Here is a 24,802-nt window from a genome sequence, read left to right as displayed (position 1 = left end):
AATAAATCAGGTAGTGCTATTTAGTTGTATGATCCATAGTTGCAGACTGCCTTCTTAATATAGCCATCTAAGTAGTTTACACACAATCTTCAACAAAATACTGGGTATTATGGGGAAAAGACCATTACCCTTGATGGGGAGAACCTAGGAAGGGATTGGTTCTTAGATACATGCTCCTAGGTCAAAACAACATTATCTATGCTCCAATTCCAAAAATTAAAGAAAAAAAAAAAAAAAAACCTACACAAAGAACCATAAACTGAAATTCTCAGAGTCTCCAGAGGCATATAGTACACAGGAGAGCTATAAATAACTAGCTCCAGATTTTAATAACAAGTAATTAACTGCCCTTTGTGCTTTATTGTAGATTGTTCCTGGTTAAGACCAGTGAAAAACATACCCCTGTCACTAATTATTATGCAAATCTTTGGAATGTGTTGTAACTTCTTAGACATTTTCACCTCTTTGCTGGCTTAACTTTTAAGTTTTTTAAACCGACCCTATCCTTTAATCATTTTACTGCTGACACCATGCCCCTGGATAATCATGAAATAAGGATTAAGTATCAGACCCTGGAAAGAAAGACAATCCAAATTAAAGCAAAATAAACTTGGGTATCAAAAAAAGATCCAAACAGACAGTGTAACTTACGGACACATTTTAAACTTTAATTCTTAGTGTTTATCAAAGTTCATACAGATGTTGCCTCTGGCATCTAAGATGCACAGCCCATGACCCCTGATGATTCAACAAATGATCAACTACAACAACAACAAAAAGAAGGCTCAATGCTTATTAAAGTCAGAACAACTGCCACTGTCAAAACCTCAACACATCATCTTCATCTCAACACATCATCTTCATCTTCTGAACTTTATAGCTAACTATGTCACTGGAAGGTGATAACCCATCCTTCAGTTCAGGCTGGTTTATGGTGCTAGTTAAGTGTTCTGCATCCTCACTGATCTGTTCCTTTGCTTTCTCAATTACTGACAGAAAAGTATTAAATCTCTCATGATATTTGTGGGTCAATTTCTTTCTTCAATTTTTGCCTTAGGTTTATTGATGCTTTGTTTCAGGTATGTATGCACTTAGGATTTTTATGTCTTCATGATAAATACTATTATAGAATGTTTTCCTTTATCCTTGAGAACATGTTCTATTCTATGATCTCCATTATCTAGTATTTATATTGCCACTTCTGCTCTCTTATGAACAGTGTCTGCTTGGTATTTCTTTTTCTGTCTTTTTACCTTTAGCCTCTCTGTTTCTTTGCATGTGAAATGTATCTTTTATTGGGTAGTACTTTTTTATTCAACATGGTAGTTTTTCTTGCATGGAAAGTATTTAGCCAATTTCAATTGTACTGGTGTTATCATTTGTGATTCAGATAAATCTGTCTGTAATGGTTAACTTTATGTATCGATGTGGTCAGACCATAGCACCCAGATATCTGGTCCAACACTAGATGTCTCCATGGAGGTATCTTTAAGGTACAATTACAGTTTAAATCTGTAAGCTTAGAGTAAAGCAGATTACCCTCCACAATGGGGACAGCCTTATTCAATCAGTTAAAGACCTTAAGAGAAAAACGTCTAAAGGCCCTCAAGAAAGAAGGAATTCTGTTTACAGATTGCCCTTGGACTTGAACTACTTCATAAATTTAGAGTCCCCAGTCTAACAGTCTTCTCTATAGGTTTTGGACTTACCCATCCCTACAATCAAATGAACCAAACCCTTAAAATGAATGAATATCTCTCTCTCTCTCTCTCTCTCTCTCTCTCTCTCTCTCTCTCTCTCTCTCTCTCTCTCTCTCTCTCTTCCTCCCTCCTCTTTCTTCATTTTTCTTCCTCCTACTGGTTCTGTTTCTCTAGACCATCTTTATGAATACATTTAAGGCTACCCTTTTGCCTTTTTAACATTTCATATAATGTAAGTCAGCTAAACACAATTTCTGTTAGTACTGGTTAATATGTAAATGTCTTTAATTCATGTCTATTTTGAGTAATACTTTGGTTGGTAAAAAAAAATCTTAGTTGGGCATTTTCTTTCAATACTTTATAAGGTTAACTTCATGGTATTCTTTTAAAATGTTTTTATTTGTTCTTTTTAGATATATATAACAGTAGAGAGGATTTTAACTTACATACATAGAGTATAACTTATCCTAATTAGGATCCCATTCTTGTAGTTTTACATGATGTGGCATTTCACTGATCATGTATTCCTATGTGGACATAGGAAAGTTATGTCTGATTCATCCTGTCGTCTTTCTTAATACCAACCTCTCCCTTCTCTTCATCCCCCTTTGTCTAATCCAATAAACTTCAATTCTTCACTCCCCTCACCTTATTGTGGTTAGCATCCACATATCAGAGAGAGCATTTGACCTTTGTTTTTTTGGTATTGTCTTATTTCACTTAGCATGATAGTATCCAGTTCCATCCAATTACCCACAAAAATGCCATAATTTCATTCTTCTTTAAGTTTGAGTAATATTCCATTGTGTGTGCATTTTCTTTATCCATTCATATATTGAAGGGAACCTACACTGGTTCCATAGCTTAGCTATTGTAAATCAAGCTTCTATAAACATTGATGTAACTGCATCACTATAATATACTGATTTTAGGTCCTTTGGGTATATACCTAGCAGTGGGATAACTGGGTCAAATGGTGATTCCATTACAAGTATTCTGAAAAATATCCATACTGCTTTCCATAGTGGTTACACCAATTGCAGACCCACCAACAGTGTATGAGTGAAACTTTTTCCCCCACACCCTTGCCAACTTTTGTTGTTACTTGTATTCTTGGTAATTGCCATTATGACTGGAATGAGGTAAAATTTCAGTGTAGTTTTAATTTGAATTTCTCTAATTGCTAGAGATGTTGAACATTTTTTCATATATTTGTTGACTATTTGTATTTCTTCTTCTGTGAAGTGCCTGTTCAGTTCCTTTGCCCATTTATTGATTGGGTTATTTGGGTTTTTGGTGTTAAGTTTTTGAGTTCTTTGTATATCCTGGAAACTAATGCTCTATCTGAGGTGCAGGTAGCAAAGATTTTCTATCATTCTGTAGGCTCTCTCTTCACATTCTTTCACAGTCTTGATTATTTCCTTTACTGAGGAAGAAGTTTTTTAGTTAACTTCATTGTATTCTGACTTGGCAGTTTCCTATAGTGAACCTACAGTTATGCTTTCTCTTTTTTTTATTTTCATTTTTCTTCTACCTATTTTTAAGATTTTCTCATTATTGGTTCCTAACAATTTGATTATAGTATGTTATTTTTTTTTCTTTTTCTTATGCTGTTTGAGGCTAATTGATATTCTTGAAAGTTTTCATCAAGCTTGGAAATATTTTGGCCATTAGGTCTTCAAATATATTTTTCCCATACATTATACTAGTGGATATTTTTCATAGGTTATTGAAGGTGTGCACTCTTTGATTTTATTTTTCCCCATTCTTTGCTTTTGATACTTTATAATTCTAAATCTTCAAGCATGTGGTATTTTCAGTTAGTCTCTAAGTCTGTGACTATGCCATTTAGTGTCGTAAAATTTTCATTTTAGTTATTATCTTCTTAACTCTAGCAGTTATATTTGTGCCTTTTATAAATCTTCCATTTCTCTGCTCATAATTTTCTATAAATTCCTGTAGAATGTGTTAATAATGACTATGACAAATTGTACCTGCTAATCCCATCATCTCTGGCATTTAAACAACTATTTCTAAGATTTTTTTCATAAGATTATAGACCATATTTTCTTAGTTCTTTATCTATCTAAAATTTTTTGTTTGTATACCAGATAATGTGAATTTCTCTTTGTTAAATACTGGGTACAACTGTGTTTTAAAGCAGTCATGAAGTACAGTAGAATAGAATGGAAGACAGAGAAAAATCCACATAGGTAAAATTCTCTAATACTTGGCAAAAGTACTGAAAGCATACTACACAAAAAATAGCCTTTTTAAAGACTGGTGTTGGGAAAACTGGATATATGGATATGTAAAAGAATTTCTTTCACCCTGTACAAAAGTCAACCCAGAGTGGATCAATGACCTAGGAATTAAACCAGAAACTTTGTAACTGATGGAGGAAAAAAAGGAGTCAACATTCCAATGTATTGGTGCAGGCAAAACTTCCTTAACAAGACACCTAAAGTTCAATAAATAAAGCCAAGAATCAATAAGTGAGACAGCATCAAATTGAAAAGCTTCTGCACAGCAAAAGAAACAATTAAGAGCACAAAGAGATATCCTACAGAATGGGAGAAAATCTTTGCTATCTACACCTCCAATAGGGAATTTATATCCAGAATATATTGAAAAGAGCTCAAAAAACTTAACACCAAAAACCAAATCACCAAATCAACAAATGGGCAAATATATTAAAAAAGACATTTCTCAAAAGAAGAAATACAAATGACCAAAAAATATATGGAAAAAATGTTCAACATCTCTAGCAATCAGGGAAATGCAAATCAAAACTACATTGAGATTTCATCTTACTCCAGTTAGAATGGCAATCACAAAGATTGCCTTTACAAATAATAAATGCTGGTAAGGTTATGGGGAAAGAGGTACACTCATACATTGCTAGTGGAACTGAAAATTACCACGACCACTTTGGAAAGCATGTGAAGATTTCTCAAAAAACTAAAAATGTACTCACTATAGGACCCTGCTATTCCACTACTTGACATTTATCCAAAAGATCTAAAATCAGCATACAATAGTTATATAGGCACATAAGTGTTTATAGCAGTGAATTCACAATAACCAAGTTATGGAACTGACCAGGTGCCCATCAATAGATAAATGAAAAAAAGAAATGTAGTATATATACACAATGGAACTGAAGAACATCACGCTAAGTGAAATAAGCCAGATTCAGAAAGTCAAGGGTCAAATGTTTTCCCTCATATGCAGAAGATAGAGCAAAATAAGAGAAAAAAGAAGTAGGGGATTGGAGGGTTTGCGAGGAATCCCATGAAAAGAGAAGGGTGATCAGTTGAGCAGAGAAAGGGATTAAGGGGGAGGGAGAGGGAAGGGAAAAGGAATTGCAGAATGAAATTGACCAAATTATGCTATGTACATACATGAATGTACCCGAGTGAATCCCACCTTTATGTGATCTATAAAGCACTAATTAAAATAACAATAAATAAATAGAAGGGAAACCAGCAGAGCAGAGGAAGTGGAACAGGGAGGGAGGAGGAGACAGAAAGAGGAAGTACTGGGGACTGAAATGGGGCAAATTTATATTGCATGCACATATGACTGTGTGAAAATGAACCCCATTATTATCTATAACTATAATGTGCTCATAAAACATTGTTAAAAAGTAAAGTGCATAAAACATTTTTAAGATTTGAGCTTTCTGCTAGCAGGTGGTGAGACTATTTGAATGTAACTTTGTTACTGTAAAGATGGTTTTGATTTGTTTTCTTTTCAGATGGACCTGAGAAGTCTTTTCTCTTTAAACCCAATGACTAAGGGATGACCATCTGGAAACTTTATTGAATTCCCTGTATATTCAATGAGATTTCTCCATTCTTCATGCTAGGAATTTTGTGTCTAGCCATGTGTGATCTCTAGGAACAGACTAGTTCACAGCAACCTCATGGTTGCCCTTTTCTCAAGAGTTATTTTTTACCCATCCTTGTGCATTGCGCATGCACATAGTGGTGTTGGTCAAGGTTTAAGTGGATGACCGTGCACACTTCATTTCCTGTCTCTGTCTTCAACCCAGCAAGCCTGCTGGTTTCCCTTTGTTCTATGTTCCATCAATTTCTTTCAAGAAGAAATCTAGGGCAATAAAATGACGGGTTCCCCCCTCCCTTTTTTCTTTTGTTTTTGTTTCCCTTTTCTCTGTCACAAATGGTCATGTGTCTGATGTATTGCAACTAGTTATTATGCACGGTGTTCTGTTTTTCAATTGTTTTGGTGAGAATATAAAATTCTTTTAAATTTAAAATTTCTTTTACTCCGTCATACCAAGAGTTTTGAGACAGGACTTATACAGTCATGGATTTCTAAACAGACTTTTTCGTTGCAAGGAATGTAGTAATAAAATGTTTTCTAAGTCAGCACATCAGTATTATTTCATGACTTACCTTTCATATGCAACTATGAATCCAACTCTAAACACCATAGGTATTAGTTCTATGCCAGTATGGAAAACATGGGGGAAACAAATCTTGTTTTGCAACATCCAACACCAAATCCCGGCTCAGCTGTTTACACATGGATGTTCACTCATTCGAGGATTTTATTACCAAATCAAAAGAGATAAGGAGTGGCTTTCTCCACACATGTCAATTCTATACCCTATTAGGTTCTTTAAAATTACAAGGAAACTAGGGTCTCTGAAGAAATTTTTTCTTTTACTGCAGGTGACAGCTATTTGGTTTTATGCTACTTTTCTTTGCTTAGAAAATAGTTTTTGAAAAATATAATAAGTGAGTTGCTGTCATAATACAGAAAAGATACTCAAGAACCATAACGGATGCAAGGTTAAATGACCTTCTTACGTTCAGCACTGTTGCTGAAAAGCAATGAGTGACATGGCATTTCATGATCTGAGAATTGAAAGAATTTGGCATTAAAATAGAATAAACACATAGTACATGGAATTTTTATGTAATAGTGTTAGCATTCAAATCAACAAACTTTTCATAGATTTCTTTCAATAGATGCCTTTGGATCACTAAGCTTTCTGAAAGAATAAGATAATATTAGATCCTTATAAAATGTCACACAAAAATAAATGTTTGGTACAGACAGTCACTGTTGGTCTGACTTCATTTGAACCTACAGGTGTGGATGACCAACTGTACATTCTTACTGAGTGAAGAGGTAGACTATAAGAAGCAAGTTACAAAACAGAAAGTATAATACAATAAAGCTCGTGTAAACTCTATAAACATTCAAAATACTACTACCCACAAGTAGTTAAAACACTTAGAAATTTATTATAACTTCCTGATACTGATTGTCTATGAGAAAAAAAATTTAATGGGTTCAAGGAAGAAAAAGGGCACTTCAACTTTAATGTGTATTTTCTGTTTAAAAATATCAGATATAAATATGACAAAATTTTCATTTTAAAATTCTGTGCATAACTTCTCTGCATACTTAAATGGAAATGAAAGGAACCTGATGGCACTTAAACAGGATCGGGCTAATACTAAAAATGCAGAAGCTGCAGGTGGTATAACCTCTCTTGGTATAATTCACCAGGATTCAGCTTCCACCTGGCATCCTTTCCACCTTTACAAAAAAATTCTTCTGACCTTAAAATTGATTCTTCCCAATTAACTAAAATAGAAAATGAGTTTAATGTTTCTTTTTTCCAGAAGTGAAGTTTTTACCCACCATTGGCTGTAGCTTGAGGGTTGAGAATGGGGACCCTAAATGCCACAGCATGTGCTCAGAAAACAGCACATCCAGAGGGAAGGCCAAGAAGGAGCAGGGACAGTGCCTACTGGAGTCCCAGTGGGTGAAAGAAGATGGGCTGCCTGAGAGCTTCCTGTAGGACTGACTCTGAGAACCCCACAAATGTCCCTGCTGAGCCTCATTCCACAATGTTTTCAGTATGCAGTGTGACGATGGTGTGCTCAGGTCCCCTTCACTCGAGGGAAGAGGCTGAGCTCAGAGTTCAATCTGACATACAACCAGCTCTCTGAAACTGACCCTCCATAAAATTAAACTTCTTAGAACCCTGTGGCCATTGGACTGCCAGGTCTCAGAAACAGTATGTCTCATGCATCATCAAAACAGATGTTATGAGTCAAGAAGAAAATAGTTATTCCTCCCTAAGAACCCCTTTAAATAATGTTCTCCCACAAGACATATAAATACTATTCCACTATTTATAAATTTAAAATGCATCATTATATAATATTATATCTGATACAGGAGAACATTACTTAAATACATAGTAAGTTATCTGATAAATGTGTGGCTCCAATATTTTGAAAAATATGTCTATCGAAAAAAATTTTAAGAAAAAGAAGATGTACAAAATTTTTACTGCCCAAAGGATAAAAAAGAGAAATAATAGATAACATGAACTGAACAAAGATACCGATCCTATTCTAGCCCAAAACACAGAACCCTGATATTTTAGTTAATCTACCCTAATAGAAATAAGTGTATGATTTCCACTGAGTTTTTTTAAGATTCCAATCATAATTACAGAACCTCATCTCTACCTTTCAGAATCTCACTGTTCTAATGCTTGCTTATCTGGACTTCAATTTTTAGGGTGAGGTTAAAATCAAACTGGGGCAGAAAAGTGAGATAAAAGTTGTCTTTTTCTTACATTTTCCCAATTTGAACTTTTAAAGTTATGAAATCCAATTGTTCCTTTACTTCTTAGTGTATTACAGCTTCGTAACTGTGAAGCCGTCTCCTTGGGGCCTGAAAAGGTTCCTGTACCCTGCAAAGCACTTCATCCAGAGTTGCAAAGACATGGACGGAGCTGGAGAATATCGTGTTAAGTGAGAGAAGTCAGGCACAGAAAGACAAATACCCCATATTCTCACTCATTCGTGGAAGTCTAAGGGGCTCTTTTCACAGAAATGGAGAGTAGAATAGTGATCAGTGGGGGCTGGGCATGTAAGGGAAGGGAGAAGGAGGATGGTTACAAAACGGCTATGAAAATAAAGTTAGGTAGGAGTTATAAGTTCTAGCATGTTACAACAGGGCAGGGTGACAATAGTTTACAGCAGTTTGTCATGTATTTTATAAAGAACGAAAAGAAAAAGTTTCAAAGTTTCCCCAAAACAAAGAAATGATAAATGTTTAAGGGGATGGAAATTCTAATTACTCAGGTTTGATTATTATATATTGTATATGTATATCAAAGTATCACATTTTACCCACTAAATATGATTAAAAAGAAAATGAAAATATGGAGTTGTATAATTCTGGAGAGGAGACAGGTGACAATGGGGCATTACTCAGAGTCCTACCAGTTCAGTGTCCTTTCCTTCTGGTGCGTGTGATTACCCAAAGACCGCTCTCCCAGCATTCTGACTTCCTGGCCCAGAAGTATGCCCTGGGAATAAAAATCAAAATGATAATGAGAGGTCAAACTGTCAAGCTGCTTTGAACTACATAAAAACAAATCTAATAAATGTTGCTCAGAAGATGAACATGAATAATCATTAGGGCTGTGCTCGTCTGCTTCTCTCTGAAAATGCATGCCTCTCTCAGGATCCTTCTTCATCTCTGGAATTGTTCCATTGATCTGATTTCAAAAATTATTTCACTGATAATCCAAGCATTATGCCCTGACTGGATAATCAACCCACTATCAGCATCAGGGAGTAAGTGCTGTAAATTAGTTGATTAATTCTTCTAGAAATCCCTTTAACTCAAAGTAAGCAAGCACAGTAATCAAACAATCTTGAAAAAAAAAAAAAAAGCTAAGTGTTTTTCTCCCTCTTTAGAGAGGCAGCCAAAGTGTCATTTAAAAAAAAAATGGCATGAACCAAGTAAACTATCTCTGGCAACGTAATTATCATGATAAAGCATGTAAGAATGGTAGGTTTTATGCTGGATCCAAAAGTAATAATACTTCAGTAAGCTGAGGGCTCATCATTACTTTCTCTCACCCCTAGTCTTGCAAGGAAGTCAAGCAGTTCATTATCTAATGAAATTTCTAATATAGAGAATGTTAGAATTTCATGGAAGTGATGTTGACCAAAATACTGATGAAAGTAATATATGCAGTTTGAATCTTTTTATGTAATGGTGATAAATTTTTATGGGTCTATAGGCACATTTACACCCTGCTGAACTTCTGAACAGTGTTTGATGTTTTCAGGACTACTAAATGAAGCAGAAGATGCAAAATGTGAAAGGGAACTATTTCATTCACCATAGACTCAGACATATACATGTGTCTGGGTTAAATGAAATGACTATAAGCATATGGAGCTCATTGGGCAGACTGTAGAGAACCCAGCAGTGTTTTCAATTCATCTTAACACAGCTTTTGTCTGTGCATAAGTTTATTAAAAAATCACAAAGATCCAGTTAGTCGCATTTTAGTTTCCCTGTAAATTTTATTTCTCTTAAACCACCATCAAGATGGTGATTGAAGATTTTTTTTTGTTTCGATAGGGGATAGTGGAGAAGCTGCCAATATTGCATATTTGTTCCTAAGGAATCAGGAAACAAATGCCCTAGAAATATGACATTTTTTTCCATTCCAATTCCAGGTTAGACTCCTCAGATAGTCTACTGAGCTGGGATTGAAGGCGGTCCTTTATTTTGTAATTATTAAATATGACTTGCTATTAATTGTACAAATTAGTGGTTTCATTGTGGCATTCATGCAAGCATATATCATGTTTTTATCATACATACCCTCCCTACCCTAACACTCCCTTTTCTCTACTCTTCCCTTAATTTACTCCCCTTCCCCTTTCTTAATAGTTCTTCTACTTTAATCTTTTAATTTTTTTTCATATATGAGAAAAAGCATTCTATGCTTGTCTTTCTGTGTCGGGTTTATTTCTCTTAACATGACAATCTCTAGTCCGACCTAATTTCCTGAAAAGGATATGATTTCATTTTTCTTGATGCCTGAATATTAAATCTCATTTTCTTTATCCATTTATACATTGATGGGCACCTAACCTGATTCTATACCTTGGCTGTTATGAATAGTGCCACAATAAATGTAGGTATATAGATATTTCTTTTGTATGCTCGCTTTATTTCCTTCAGGTATATCCCAAGAGTAGTATGACTGGATCATATGAAAGTTCTATTTTTTAGTTTTTTGAGAGACATTCACACTGTCTTCCATAAGGGCTACACAAGATTACAATAGCCTATTAGGATTCTTTTTTTCAACAGAAACATTAGCCTTTTATGTTTTAATAATAGTCATTCTGACTGGGTGAGGTGGAATTTCAAAATAGTTTGATTCACATTTAAGGTTGGCCTCTTCTGAACCTGAGGATATGATGGTGTGTTCAGGTCCCCTTCACTCGAGGGAAGAGACTGAGCTCAAATTTCAATCTGACATATAACCAACTCTCTGAAACTGACCCTCCATAAAATCAAACTTCTTAGAACCCTGTGGCCATTGGACTGCCAGGTCTCAGAAACAGTATGTCTCATGCATCATCAAAACAGATGTTATGGGTCAAGAAGAACACAGTTATTCCCTACTAAAAACCCCTTTAAATAATATTCTCCCACATGACATATAAATACTATTCTAACTATTCATAAATTTAAAATGTATCATTATGTATTATTATATTATATCTGATACAGGAGAACATTACTTAAATACATAATAAGTTCTCTGATAAATGTGTGGCTCCAATATTTTGAAAAATATGTCTATCAAAGAAATTTTAAGAAAAAATAGTTTTACAAAATTTTTACTGCCCAAAGGATAAAAAAGAGAAATAATAAATAACATGAACTGAACAAAGATACTGATCCTATTCTAGCCCAAACCACAGAACCCTGATATTTTAGTTTATCTACCCTAATAGAAATAAGTGTAAGATTTCCACTGAGCCATACCCTGAGGATTTACAAGTGTTTATGTAAGTGTTTTTTTGTTTTTTTGTTTTTTTTCTCTGTAAACCTAAAAAGAGTATTCTCAGAAGGCAGAACTTCATCCCTGTCAACTGGTCAAACAGACATAAGAAGGAAGATGAACATAAAAACCTGAAACTGGGATGGGATACTCTCTTTTTTCTGGTGTTCCTGTGGGAAGCCCTCCTGACCTTTACAAACCCAGTGAAAAGCCTAGCCATGGCTGGCTCTAACCTGGCTCAATAACTGTCCTCAGAGGGGAAGACTCAAAACTTCTTTGTTCTGGGAGAGAAACATACTTGGGTGTGAAAGACCTCAAGTTCTCAGAATAACCCAGAATCAGAACACAGCTGCTCTGCAGAAACAAGGAGCAAGCAAAATCTTGGGAGTTGGTGTCTGGAAGGAGATCGGTTCCACACGATGGGAAGAGGGGGCTTCTGCAGAGGCACCTGACCTGCTAAAGTCAGGGAGATGCTTTCTGTGAAGATTCCAGGAACACTGCAAACATACTTCAAATCCGCTTGCCTCATAACTCAGACAATTTTCTCCAAACAGCCTGGTGAGCAGCTTTGGAGGAAATCAGTGGGATCTTCCCCTCCAGTTCAGGAGCACAGTCAGATTCACTCCCACACTCCCACCACCCCTGCCTAGCTGTCCCATATCCTCAGACCTCAGCCATCCCTCCTTCACTTCTGACAGAAAGCAGGCAGGAGAAGGGTTGAGCTTTCTGCATTACAGTCCAAGGGCAAAGTTTCCATAGCAACATGGTCACTGGAGGGACTTCTGACTCACCAGGTCTCAAATACCTCCTTTGCTCCCTCCTGCTCCCCTGCACACCCTTCAGCCAGTCACTTTATCAGCTAGATTGTGGGCTTCCTGAGGACAGGAGCCACAGCCTTCATTTTCTTAGCCCCCAGCACCTTGCAAGAGGCTCAGAGAATAACTGCTAATTGAACACTATTCCAGCATTATTCAGGAAAGATGTACAAAGATTCTTTAACATTAGCTCCAAAGCAGCTCTAGGAGCCAATGTTGTAGGGAAAGAGGAGAGAGAATTTTAATTTTTGTCTTATATTTTCTTATACCATTAGAATTTTTTTGACACATGAACATATGAATATGTTTTTAAAATGAAATGCCCACTTCTAGTCCTACTGCTTTGGGGCACTATATTTGTGTTGTATCTGTACCTATACTGGGAGATGGGAAAAAGTTAATAGTGGGTGTTGAGGATTTCAGCAAGAAAAAATAGTGATTAAGATCTATAACAAGAGAGGAGGTAGAATTTTCTCAGCCCAGCATCCTGGATGATTATTAGGAATTAAGTGAAGTAGACTTGTGAGATGAAAACCATACACCATAATGATGTAATGTATTGACAGCCCCCTTGGAATTGCTGCCCTATGCCAGTGAATCCAACTTAGAAACTAGAGGAATAGGTCTAGACGAGGGAAGAAGGAAGAAACCAGTGAAATGGACTGAAGTCAAACTACACGGCTATCACCAGTCTCCAGATCCAAAGTATGCCTGAGAAAGGGCTGTTTCTTCTGAAGATGATGCTGTGAGCCTGTCTGAGTGCTTGCCTCCAGGCCTTGGTGAGCTCCTTTTTGGGCAAAGAAAGCAGTGGTCAGCAAGGCAGCATGCTGCCTCCCACCATCACATCCTCTTGCTAACTTTTCTATCAAAAAAGACTCTGCCCCCAAGGCCATTATTTTATAGTTTCATTATAATTTCTCAAACTACACCTGGTCATCCCATCAGAGATACCATAGGGCATGGATAGAAAAACTATTTTCAATATATTCTTTTAATACCATGATTTCCAAAGCATTTCTCTAAATGGATACTACTGGAAGACCCCACTCTCTTTGGAAGTTCAATAATTCATCTACTTGCCAAAATAAGGCACTTTTAAATCTGCTAGAAATAGTAGAGGGAAATCACATTGCAATTCAATTCCAGCATAATGGAAAATGGAGCATCTGTTTGTCTGAGAGGTCACAAATAAGTAAGTGGCTTGCTCCAGCCAACTGGCACAACTGGGCCCATCCCAGTGAGGTTCTTATATGCTCTTTGGAGTTCTGAGCACTTGCTAAATGACCTGAACAGTTCTTGATAAGAGAAAACATGAAGTAATCAGTTCAGGTAAATCACTTACCATGTACTACTATGACAAATGCTAGTCATGGCCTTTGTACTCAAAATGTTTGCATCCTCAGAACCAAGATATCTGTTCTCAGTAAATGGAGAAGAGAAGAACAGAGGGCTAATGTCAGAACCAACAAATGGCCAGAGGAGGCCAGAGTCAGGAGAGATCAATGTGAAACCAGAAGCTTCCTGAACCAGACAGGTCTTAAGGATGGTGAGTGTCCAATCACGTGAAGAAGTCAGGGAAGTACATCAGTTATAAGAAGTGACCCAAGAAGACCTTGGAAATGGACACAGAGACAGATTGTATGTTTTGTTGTTGTTGTTGTTGTTTTGTTACATGGAGTGTAACTTCTCATTCGTCTGGTTGCACCTGATGGAGAGCTACACAGGTCAGGTAATCACATATGCACATAGGGAAATAGTGCCTGATTTGTTCTACTATCATTCCTACCCCAGATCATGTGTTTTGAGAGGAAATAAACCAAGCCAGGTAAAGTTTCTGACAGGAATAGTGGGAGGTAATGTGAAGCAGGAAAAATGGAACCAGATAATTGGATCATCTGATGATGAAGCAGCCCCAGCATAAGTGGTGCTAACAGAAACCAACACAACCTCAATTCCTGGAATTCTTCTAGTGCTAAAGCCCCCTTAGGCCCCAAAACCCATAAATCTAGAGCACATCACTACTTTAGATTTTATCACTCTATAGAGGATTTTAAAAATCCAAGCCTGGCATCACTGTAGGACTTTAGAAGTTTTATAAATTATCAGTGATAAAAAGGGAAAGAAGGCTTAGTCACTTTCTGATCAGACTACTCTGCTGAATATTAGCTGCTCACTTGGAACAATCACTGTGCCCTGTCTTGAAATCCTTACAGCAAGCCACTGAAGTTGATATTTAACCTTCAAATTAAAAACATGTGACTCAGCAAGATTAAGTGATTTTTAGCAAAGCTACACAATTAGTGAGCAATCTAAATGCTCAAGAATATCTGTGACCCCAAAGTTCTTCACTCTCTGGCACTCTATGCTTACAATGATCTAATTCTGAATGAGCCAGACAGCACCAAGGGGGCTCATGCTCATCCATCATGGCCATTAAACACACAAGCAGGTTGCTCACAGATACCACTTAGAGTTACCCATTTTGAGACTCTCTCCCTATTAATATCTCCAAGCACACTCTTGCTTCTTTCATTCATTGTGCAAGCAGTACATCTTGTTTTGTGACATACAGGGCTAGAGGCTCTGGGACAGAATCATGAGCAACATACTGTTCCTGCCTTCATTGTGTACCTTCCCAAGTGGAATAAATGAACGCTGGGGGAGAATTAGAATTTGTTGACACAGTTCAAATGTCATGTTCCCTAAAATGCAAACATAAGCATAAATAATACAGCAAACTATAAATAAAACATAGCTATAGATATAGTAGTATGATCTTGTATTAAATAATAATTTCAACTTACAAAGTATCATTAAAATGTCATTATCCCTTTGCTGTGTGGGACTCTTTCTTTGCATTCTGCATCCTTTACGAGTCTCCTTCAGAGGTGTGTGCAACACGACGGAAGTGAAATCGCAAAGACCGCTCAGTCTAGGCTACAATCACTCAAGGTAGAGACATAAAACCACAGACTTTGATGACTCAGTTCTCTGTTCCAGTCACTACTCAGGTATGCACAGCCTTGGTGTATTAGTCAGTTATTTCGCTGCTGTGACTAAATGTTCTGACCAGCACAATTATAGAGCAGGAAAGGTTTATTTGAGGGCTCATGGTTTCAGAGGTCTTAGCCCAGAGAAGACAGGCTCCATTACTCAGGGCTAGAGGTGAGGCAGAACCTCATGGTGGAAGAGTGTGGCAGAGGAAGCAGCTCACATCATCAGGAAGCAGGTAGAGTCTCCACTTTCCAGATACAAAATATATACCCCAAAGTCATGCCTCAATTCCAATCTCCTCCACCCACACCCCACCACTTCAGTTACCACTCAGTTAATGCCTGTCACTGATTTGGGTCAAGACTCTCACAGCTCAACCATTTCTCCTCTGAACCTCCTTGCACTGTCTCACAGGTGAACTTTTGGGGGAACCTCACATCCAAACCATGACATCTGGGTTTCAAGGCCAGGCAGGTTTTCTATGCCAGGGGTCCTACGAAAGGTCGGTAACATCTTCCTTTTCACTGTGCCTTTTCCTCTCTCCCAGAGAGATGAAGTAGTGAGTACTGTGAGCAAGAGAAGAGGGCAGAATCCTTCAAGTTTCACTTTGCCTTTTAAAGAAAAAAAGTCTTTTTTGAAGGGTTATTACTCATATGGTTTTCTTTATCGCATTAGGGAATCATTGTTCTGCTTCTCCTCAAAACTCTGCCATCACCTGCTCCTCACACTCTCCCTCCACATCACCCATAAAATATGATTCTGGTTTCTTAGGCACCCTCATGCTTCCAGTGGTGATAATCAGAAATCTATTCAATTCAACAAACTAAAGCAAAAAGCACTTCGATGTGTCACATGGTCTTTGTTTAAATTTTCTATAAATTTGATTTTTTTAATCTTGTAACTGAAAAGTATTCATAAAACTCTGAAATAAAAATGTGAAAAAAATTTGAAATTGAAATAAAAACGTGAAAAAAATTTCAAAAATTTAGCATGGTGCTTTCTTAAAAATGAGAAACAAACTGACTTTCAACAGGTCCCAGCTTTAACTTATTGCAAATTAAGTTTTCTTTTTCTTCATTTTATTGATTGAGAACATTTTGTTTATTCAGCATTGTGCAAGCCAGAATGCAAAAAATTCCTCATAAAATGTTAAACTCTTACATTTTCACCATGTGTCTTGCCTGTGGTTTCTGTTCAGTTAAAATTTAAAATCTATAGTAGCGTAAAATCAAGGCAGATACAGTAGAAAATCTCTAAAGGAGTAGAAACAAACAAAAAATATACCTCAGAACTCAAAGTTACATTGCCCATGGTGACCACTCCACCCACTTACCATGTTGATCTCTCTAGAAAGAAAAAAAATAAGATGTTCCTGGGGTAGAAAAGGGATATATTAAACTTGGGAGCAGTAGCCAAGACCGATATGTATCTCAAGGTCAGGAGCCTACATCAGCTTAAGTGCAAGGCTTATAATTTGCCCAGGTATAAAATTGCCTTGTTATCCTTCAAATTTTCAACCACCAGCAACTACTTTATAAGTTGAGAGGGTTAAATTTGAAGGATGCATTTGAAAATATTAGTTATTAAAGCTCTTTTTTTTCTGCTGTAAATTCTATTTCCATTTAAATGGAAGCAGAAGCAGACAAATTGCTTTCATGATGCTCTTTCTATTTGTGTTTCTATGGAAATGGATTCTTGATTAGGAAGGGGAAAGCTAAAATCAAAGTCTCATAAGCAGGCAGAACCTAACTGAGGGTTTTCATCAAGCAGTTGGTCAGGTTTCATCTACTACCCAGTAACACAATGTTAAAATAGCCCAACTTACAGGAATAAACACCTCTATCCCCACTCCACCTCTCCCTGGGCTTTCTGACCTCTTGAACAGATCTTTACTGAAGTCTATCAAACACAGGACAACAAGAACCCCACATCATTTGCTTGCTGATCTTTACTACTCCACACAATGTCCCTCGCTGGGTTTTTTTGAGTATTTCTCACCTGATTAGTTCCAAAATTATGTATGCACTAATATATGCATTTAAGAGCAATGGACACTTTCTGGGATATTCTTAAGAGAATGCAGTTTAAAAAGAAAAGTAAAACAGTAAACGCAGCTGCAGGGCAAAAAGTAACAACTCGGGAACACGTTCACCTTTTGTCTCAACCATTTTTTAGTAAGTCATATTAGAATTAAAAATAAGTCAGATTTATACTGTCTGTCCCATTTTGTGAAGAAATGCCATACAAAACCCATTATTAAAAATTCCTATTATACAAACACTGATTGTCAGCTGTTATCAATTTTCACACCCATTTGGCTTCTAAAAGGCTAAGATTTCTACCCAAAATGCTAACACAATCCCTATTATGACAAAAATTTCGCATCAGGATAGGTATAGGAACAAATTACAGTCATATTTTTTGTGAATGTTCAGGGCTGGAGAACTGTACCTGATATATATATTCATGAAACAAAATTGAAAAATCTTTATCTAAAATAATTCTGCTTAGCTATATAGAATATTAAACAATAATTCAACCAAAACAGAATGAATAAAAATGTATTATTAAATTTTAGATGGCAGTGTCGATGTTATTCTCTCAGCTATTTGGCATGAAAGTGGTGCAGCACTTTATATATGCACTCACTACCTCTCACCTTCAGGATTAGCATAAGAATGAACTTGTGTTCAGTCCAGAAAGCCTGAAAACTCTAGAGATCTTCACTCCAAACACCCTTCTACTATTTCCATACCAGAAATTAAAGGGCTAGCATTCAGGTGGAAGTGAGTAGTTAGTCATACAGGACTTAGAATTTCTTTCAAGTACACAATGATTATAAAGTAACAATATTACAGTATTGCTCAGTATAATAAACAAGAGAATAGGGAAAAAGGAAAGAAGGAAGGAAGGAAGGAAGGAAGGAAGGAAGGAAGGAAGGAAGGAAGGAAGAAGAGAGAATTAAAAAAGGAAGGAGAAAGAGGACAAGGAAGAAAATAGTGACAAAGAGAAGGGAACAGTGAAATAAGATAAAGAGGGAAAGAAAGGAAGAAAAGAGAAAGTCAAATCTGGAGAGCAATTAACCAATAATTATTTTGAATGAAAAGAAAGAAAGAAAGCCCTGAATCTTCAACATCACTATCATTTTTCCTTTAATACACTGTATAAAATAAGGAATAGAAATAAAGGAATACAAAATACAAAGGAATAGTGTCATTTGAGATTACTAGAGAGTTATATGCAAATAAGTTAGAGGAACAGGCAAGGAAAGGTTGGGAAGGAAAGGAGAACACTCCAATAACAGGAATAAACACCTCTATCCCCACTCCACCTCTCCCTGGGCTTTCTGATCAGTGTCTCTTCAACATATACCAGTCACTTGTGTTTCTGCTGGTGGGCAAAAAGGCATATATACTAGGGCTGCTGAAATTAAGGCTCTGTAAGTATCAAGTATTATGGTGTGGATATGAGGTATCCCCCAAAAGTTCCTGCTAATGTAGAAATGTTCAGAAGTAAAACGATGAAAATATGGGAGCTGAAACCTAGTTAGTGGATTAATTCATTTGGTGAATGAATCCATTTGATGGATTAACTATCTGAATGGACTAACTAGGTGGTAACTGTAGAAAGGTGGGGCATAGCTTGAGGAAGCAGGTCACTGGGGGCATAACTTTAGGGTTAATATTGTATTCCCTGTGCCTTGCCCTCTCTCTCCCTCTCTCTCTCTCTCTCTCTCTCTCTCTCTCTCTCTCTCTCTCTCTCTCCCTCTCTCTCTCTCTCTCTCTCTCCTGACTGTCATGATCTGAGCATCTCTCCTTCACCATGTCCTTCCCCCATGATCTTCTGCATCATTTCAGGCCTGAAGCCATGGAGTTGGCTGTGCATGGACTGAGCCTCTGAAACCATGAGACAAAACAAAGTTTCCTCCGCTAAGTTGTTCTCATATATATTGATCACAGTGATGAAAAGCTAACACACGGGGCAAAGGATAAGACAAGAGTAATGGGCTAAAGATTAAGCTAAAGAAAAGTAACATATCTGTACAAAGACATGCCATGAAAACAGTCACATTCACATTTGGGACCATTTATCTGATTGTACATTTTGGATTTTTGCATGTGTGCGTCTGTGTGTGTGTGCGTCTGTGTGTGTGTAGTGCACATTCACTTTTTTGTTTTAGCCATTAGAGGAAATTAATATTCAGCAAGGCTAAAAATAGCACTATTTAACTTGAAAAACTCTCTGAAAACCCATTATTCAAAGGGCAACACTTCCTCAATCTTTTCTTTTATCATTTGTATTATTTTTAATGGTGAAAGATGACTTAGTTACTATAAGTTTTTGACTAGATGTGCCAGCTAAGGAAATATCCCCAAAGACAATAAAAATAAACAAAGAAAATGCACAATGAAATGTATGAGACTAATAGATAGTGGAAAGCTACTAAAATATTCTGTTGTAGAAAACCAGAAACCATTTTCCTTTTTGAAGCATATCATACAACTCCCCCAGTTCAAAGTCAAGGAAGAATAGTACTAAAACCATAATCTCCTGTGTGCCTATGAATCATTTCTGTATCTTCCCTAGACTTCTTCCCACACAATCCTGTCATTCCCTCTGACTTCCTTCCTAAGCTCTTTGACCAGGCCACATTAGTGTCCTGTGCAGACTACTTATACACCCCATGTCCTGTTTCTGACTTTTTCTAAGAGGTCTAGAGGAAGTGGAAGTCACCAGAGTGGACAAAGGGAAAATGGCCGTGAGTCAGGTACAGGCACGGCCAACTGGCCAACGTGCATTCTGTGAAGGGCTCAGATACATGGGCCAAAGGTGGTTAAGGATCCTCTCTAGTCTCAGAAGAGATGAGAGAAGCAAAGGGATCCAGGAGGGTGTTCCTTGAGGAGAAAGGCAGCAAAAAGTAGTGGTGGGTATTCTGGGAAGTGTTTTCTTTACCCTTATTAAGCATCACTTTGAAGACAGAAAGAAAACACCTGGTAATTGTTATATTTGTTGGAAACACGTGCTAAAAGGATGACTGTAGTCTGATGATTAAGTTTAATGAAATAATTGCTCTAAGGAAAGAACTAAAGTTTCCATTCATTGCCCATAACAAGCTAATTATTTGAGGGTCTATTCTTCATTTTGTACCAAAATGAGGTATTCAATGATAACTGATATTCATCAGACACAAGGTAAATAAAAGCATTGAGTGCATCAGGGGAAGGAAATCAATGTACACAATGGGGCTGTCAGCTCTGATCAACACCCTGTAGAATTCATCCACATCACTAGTAAATAGAGCAGTGACCCAGATCAGCAAATCTCTTAGCCACACTAGTAAAAAGAAAGCTGTGGACCAAAGAGAGAAAGGGAGAAGCAGGTGATGGAGCTGGGGTAGGGCCAGATGGGGAAGGGGAAAGAAATGAACACTGAGATGATGTTTCCACACTTTCTGGGTCCACCATGCTCTTAGTATCTTATCTCAATAATGATTCATGTCCTCAGCAAATAGACCAGAAGCAATATATAAGGGTTATTTAAATACAAAAAAATTAATAGGTTCATATCTGACAGCTTTTTAATTGTTTAGATAATAACACACATAACTTAAAAGATAAAAATAATACTTTAGCCAGGCATGGTGACACACACCTATCATCCCAGAGGCTCAGGAGGCTGATGCAGGAGGTTCACAAGTTCAAAGCCAGCCTCAGCAACTTAGCAAGGCCATAAGAGACTTAGCTAGACCCAATCTCAAAATTAAAAATTAAAAAATGGGTTGGAGATGTTGCTCAGTGGTAAAACACTCCTAGGTTCAATCCCTGGTACCAAATAATAATAATAATATTTTACTTATATTTCAGTCACCATGACTTATAATGAAATATATGTGCCTGGTGGGTACTATGCAATTTCTCAATGTTTGGAATCAAAATACTGACACCCTCATTTTCTGTCTCATGTTAATGTTCACATTAACTTAATGTGAACATAGTAACTGTAATGTACAAAGCTGCTCCCTCTGACCTTTCCAGTGCAGCCATTTTCCCCGCCTCCCAACCACTTGTCAATCTGTGAATATCCTAGCTAGCTATTGGTTCATCAGTCAGCTTGCAAGTATCCTTCTTCGATATTGGTCCCCTGTTAGCCCAGCGGAATTCAACTGCTTCATGGTAGCTACCCGCCATCTTTTCTCTCTTGCTTTTCTCTCCCTCTGACTCACTTTCATTCTCCTCGCTTTTCACACTCTTTCTTATGTGTGCCCTTTCTCCTTCCTTTCTCTTTTCCTCTCATTTTCTCTCTTACCCTGCAGGGAGACACTCTGTTTGCTTAATAAACTTCCTTATGTGATTCCCGTGTCCAGCGTGGTTTCCGTGAGATTCCTTACAGTAACTATTAAATACAAACTTCACAAAGATACAGCATCACCAAAAGGGATATAGTACTGCGATGGATGGCAAAACCAGACCTGGTTGTAAAATGAAGTAATAAGAATGTTATCTTGAAAAACTGGTGCCTGGGGAAGGGGTTAGTGCCCCTTCCTTTCTGTCAGTCCTTCTTCAGGAAACCTAATTGACCTTAGGCCCCTACCTTTTGGATTGTAAATAACTACTCCTAGGAGTCTGACTTTGAAGTGTAAACACCCCTGCTGAGGCTTCAGACACAAGGCTGGAGATTTATCAGAGATCAGTGAGAAGAGTCAGGTTTTTCCCCTTATCCCATTCTGCTTCTGTAAACACTTCCTGCTAGAAACTCCCACACACAGCCTGGTCTTCTATCATGTAGACTAGAAATTGCATGGCACCAGATATCCTATAAATGAGAGAAACTGGGAATGGGGGCTCAAAATTTGGAATTGGATCTACTCTGTGCCCTCTAGTGTAAAAATAAAGTTTGAGTTCTCCCATTCTCTGAGTGTTGAGTATAGTCTGCCTCTTCTTCACCGATCTGATTCCTGTAACAGTATAATTTACTGTGAAACCATGATTTTGCTACATTTTCCTCAAACTTTCAAAATATCCTGCAGCAAACCAGCATGTTTCTGTATTTACTCCCCAATTTTAAAATATTCTGCAGTGTCTCTCTGTCAACTGTCTGCTGCACCAAGTACCTTGAGAAGCACAGATAAAAAAGCTTCTTAGACATACGTGAGAAAAACAGGTTCATTAATAAAGTAGACATGTAAAATAAATAGAAGTGGGGAAAAAGTATTTTATGCCTAAGATATGACATAAAAAAGTTTAGAGATTAAAAATGAAGGGACAATGGGTTAACAAGGCTGTAGTCATTTCTCCCCTGCTATTTTGCTTCCTCATTATTCTGCCCCCCACCATACACACCATTTTACAACCTAGATTGCTAACCCGAACTTCCTATTCAGTCATTGGCCCAGATCATTAGCCTGTGAACTTCCTCACCAGTCATTGGTCAGGTTGTTAGTAGCCCGTGAAATTCCACTACTTAAGAATAGCTCCCCCACTATTCTCTCTCTCTATCTCTTTCTCCCACTTCAGGACAGACATTCTGCTCGTCTGCCTAATAAAATCTCTTGTGTGAGTTCCCACATCCAGAGTGGTTTTTCTGAGTGCTTTCAAAAAATTCATGTGATGTTTGAAGGATGGCAAGTAATTAATAGAAACACCAGTGTATTTGATCCCTACTATGCATCAGGTGCTATTCAGCAGTGGAGAGAGGAACAGGGCCAACATGGTCACTGCTCCTATACAGAAGAGACATAAATAAGTTATAAAGCAATTTTAACACACCAGAATAAGGATAAGGTTGAGTATAAAATCAGGAGAAGAGTTCTGAGGGAATGATGCCAAAAAGAAAATCTTAAAGATCAAGAATTGTGAACCAGGTGTAGTTAGACTTAGGAAGGACTGCTTCAGACCTATGGAATAAAACATGTCCAGCTCCAGAGGTCTTTCCATTATTCATTGATTCAGTAAAACTTTATTGAGCAATTTGCTACATTCCAGGCACTGTTCTATGCTCTGGGGACTCAGTAATGAATAAAATGAAAGACCTGATCCCTTGGAACTGCATCACAGTTGGGAAAGACAAACAATAAATACATGTTACATCAGAGGTTGATACATGCTGTAAAGAAAATTAAGAAAGAATGAAGAGATATAGAAAGAGCAATGGAGAGGGCTGAGGATGTAGCTCAGCTGATAGAGTACTTGACTCTTATGCACAAGGCCCTGGGTTCAATCCCTAGCACCACAAAAAAAAAAAAAAAAAAAAAAAAAAAAGCAATGGAGAAATTCTGTGGCAGTGAGCCCTGAAGTGACCAATTGCTGAAAGTCATTCTGCATAACTGGAACTCAGAGTGGAAGGGTTGGGTGAGGGCTAGCTGGGGGTGAGTGGTAGGAGGTAGGCTGAAGAAGTTTGTTGGTCTAAAGAAATCCCTGTTCATGACTCGTAGCCTTATCTCAGGCAGTGGGCATGAGTTTCTACTTTATGCGATGCCAAAAAATGAGAAAAATAACAGCATCAAAAAATAATTTCGATCAAAAAAAATCATGTCACAAAATAAAAACCAATCACAGGTACAATTAGGTCCTTGGTTTGTAAGATCTTAGACTTGGTCTCCAAAAACTGAGGACTGAGCATCATCTAACTCAGACACAGTAAATCCATATTAGACCACTTCCTGCAGACCTCTGGAGAGGGGGGCCCAGGACCAAATGACATTTGGCAGGGTCAGTTTGAAGGCATCACTTTGGCACAGCTATTTTGGTGCAGGAACATTCTAATGCAGCTTTAAAGGAATTAAATTTTCAGAGATTTTTTTTTAATTAAAAAGCTTTGTTGTTTGTGTAGATTATGAAAACCAGTCAACCTTAATTCTAAAAGCATCCAACAACAAAGAATTATAATGGTATTGAAAATATTGTTATAAAAAGAATATTTAAGAAATATCTTAGTGAAAATAAAAATAAAGATCACTCATAATCCAATATCCAGAAAGGACCACTACAGGCATTTTAGAGTAGAAATCTCAAGGGCTTTTACTACTGAAGTAGGACAGAAGCGGCTGAACACATGGGAATTTACAGGAAGCAAGTTTATTGACTATAGGGTTCAGAGTTGGCTCTTGCCAAAGAATTCTCCTCTGAACCAAGATTTTGGAAATTCTTTGAATTTTATATCCAGTGGGAGGAGGGACAAGTGCTTTCTGTTCCATCTTCTAGACCAGACACAGGTTTCACAAGTTTTTACCAAGAAACAGAGATAATAACTTTTTGTACAACAAGCTTGCAGGTTAACCCTGTCACACCTTTGTGTGCAAACCTGACATTTACAAGAAAGAGGAAGCTTCAACCACAATAACTTCTGCAGACACCTTGATGATTTGACAAGAGGAGAAGCTTAATTATGGCCAGGGTCTTTTTTTTTTTGGCGGA

General features: G+C 37.3%; 1 protein-coding gene across 14 annotated transcripts in view; it reads right to left on the bottom strand.

Moving 5' to 3' along the window:
• The window catches only part of Npy2r (neuropeptide Y receptor Y2), a 322,146-nt gene that overhangs the window by 195,576 nt on the left and 101,768 nt on the right, over positions 1-24,802 (bottom strand). For 12 of the 14 annotated variants that reach the window (XM_047567560.1, XM_047567558.1, XM_047567564.1 and 9 more), the window contains one exon: positions 8,984-9,069. The exons of the other annotated variants lie outside the window; for them this stretch is intronic. The gene's annotated coding sequence lies outside the window, so the exon portion shown is untranslated. The remainder of the gene's footprint in view (positions 1-8,983; positions 9,070-24,802) is intronic. 14 annotated transcript variants of the gene reach the window in all.

The sequence above is a fragment of the Sciurus carolinensis genome, chromosome 10, assembly GCF_902686445.1.
Source record: "Sciurus carolinensis chromosome 10, mSciCar1.2, whole genome shotgun sequence".
Classification (NCBI taxonomy): Eukaryota; Metazoa; Chordata; class Mammalia; order Rodentia; family Sciuridae; genus Sciurus; species Sciurus carolinensis.
Note: the sequence above shows the minus strand (reverse complement) of the source record. Positions and strands in the feature narration are given on the sequence as shown.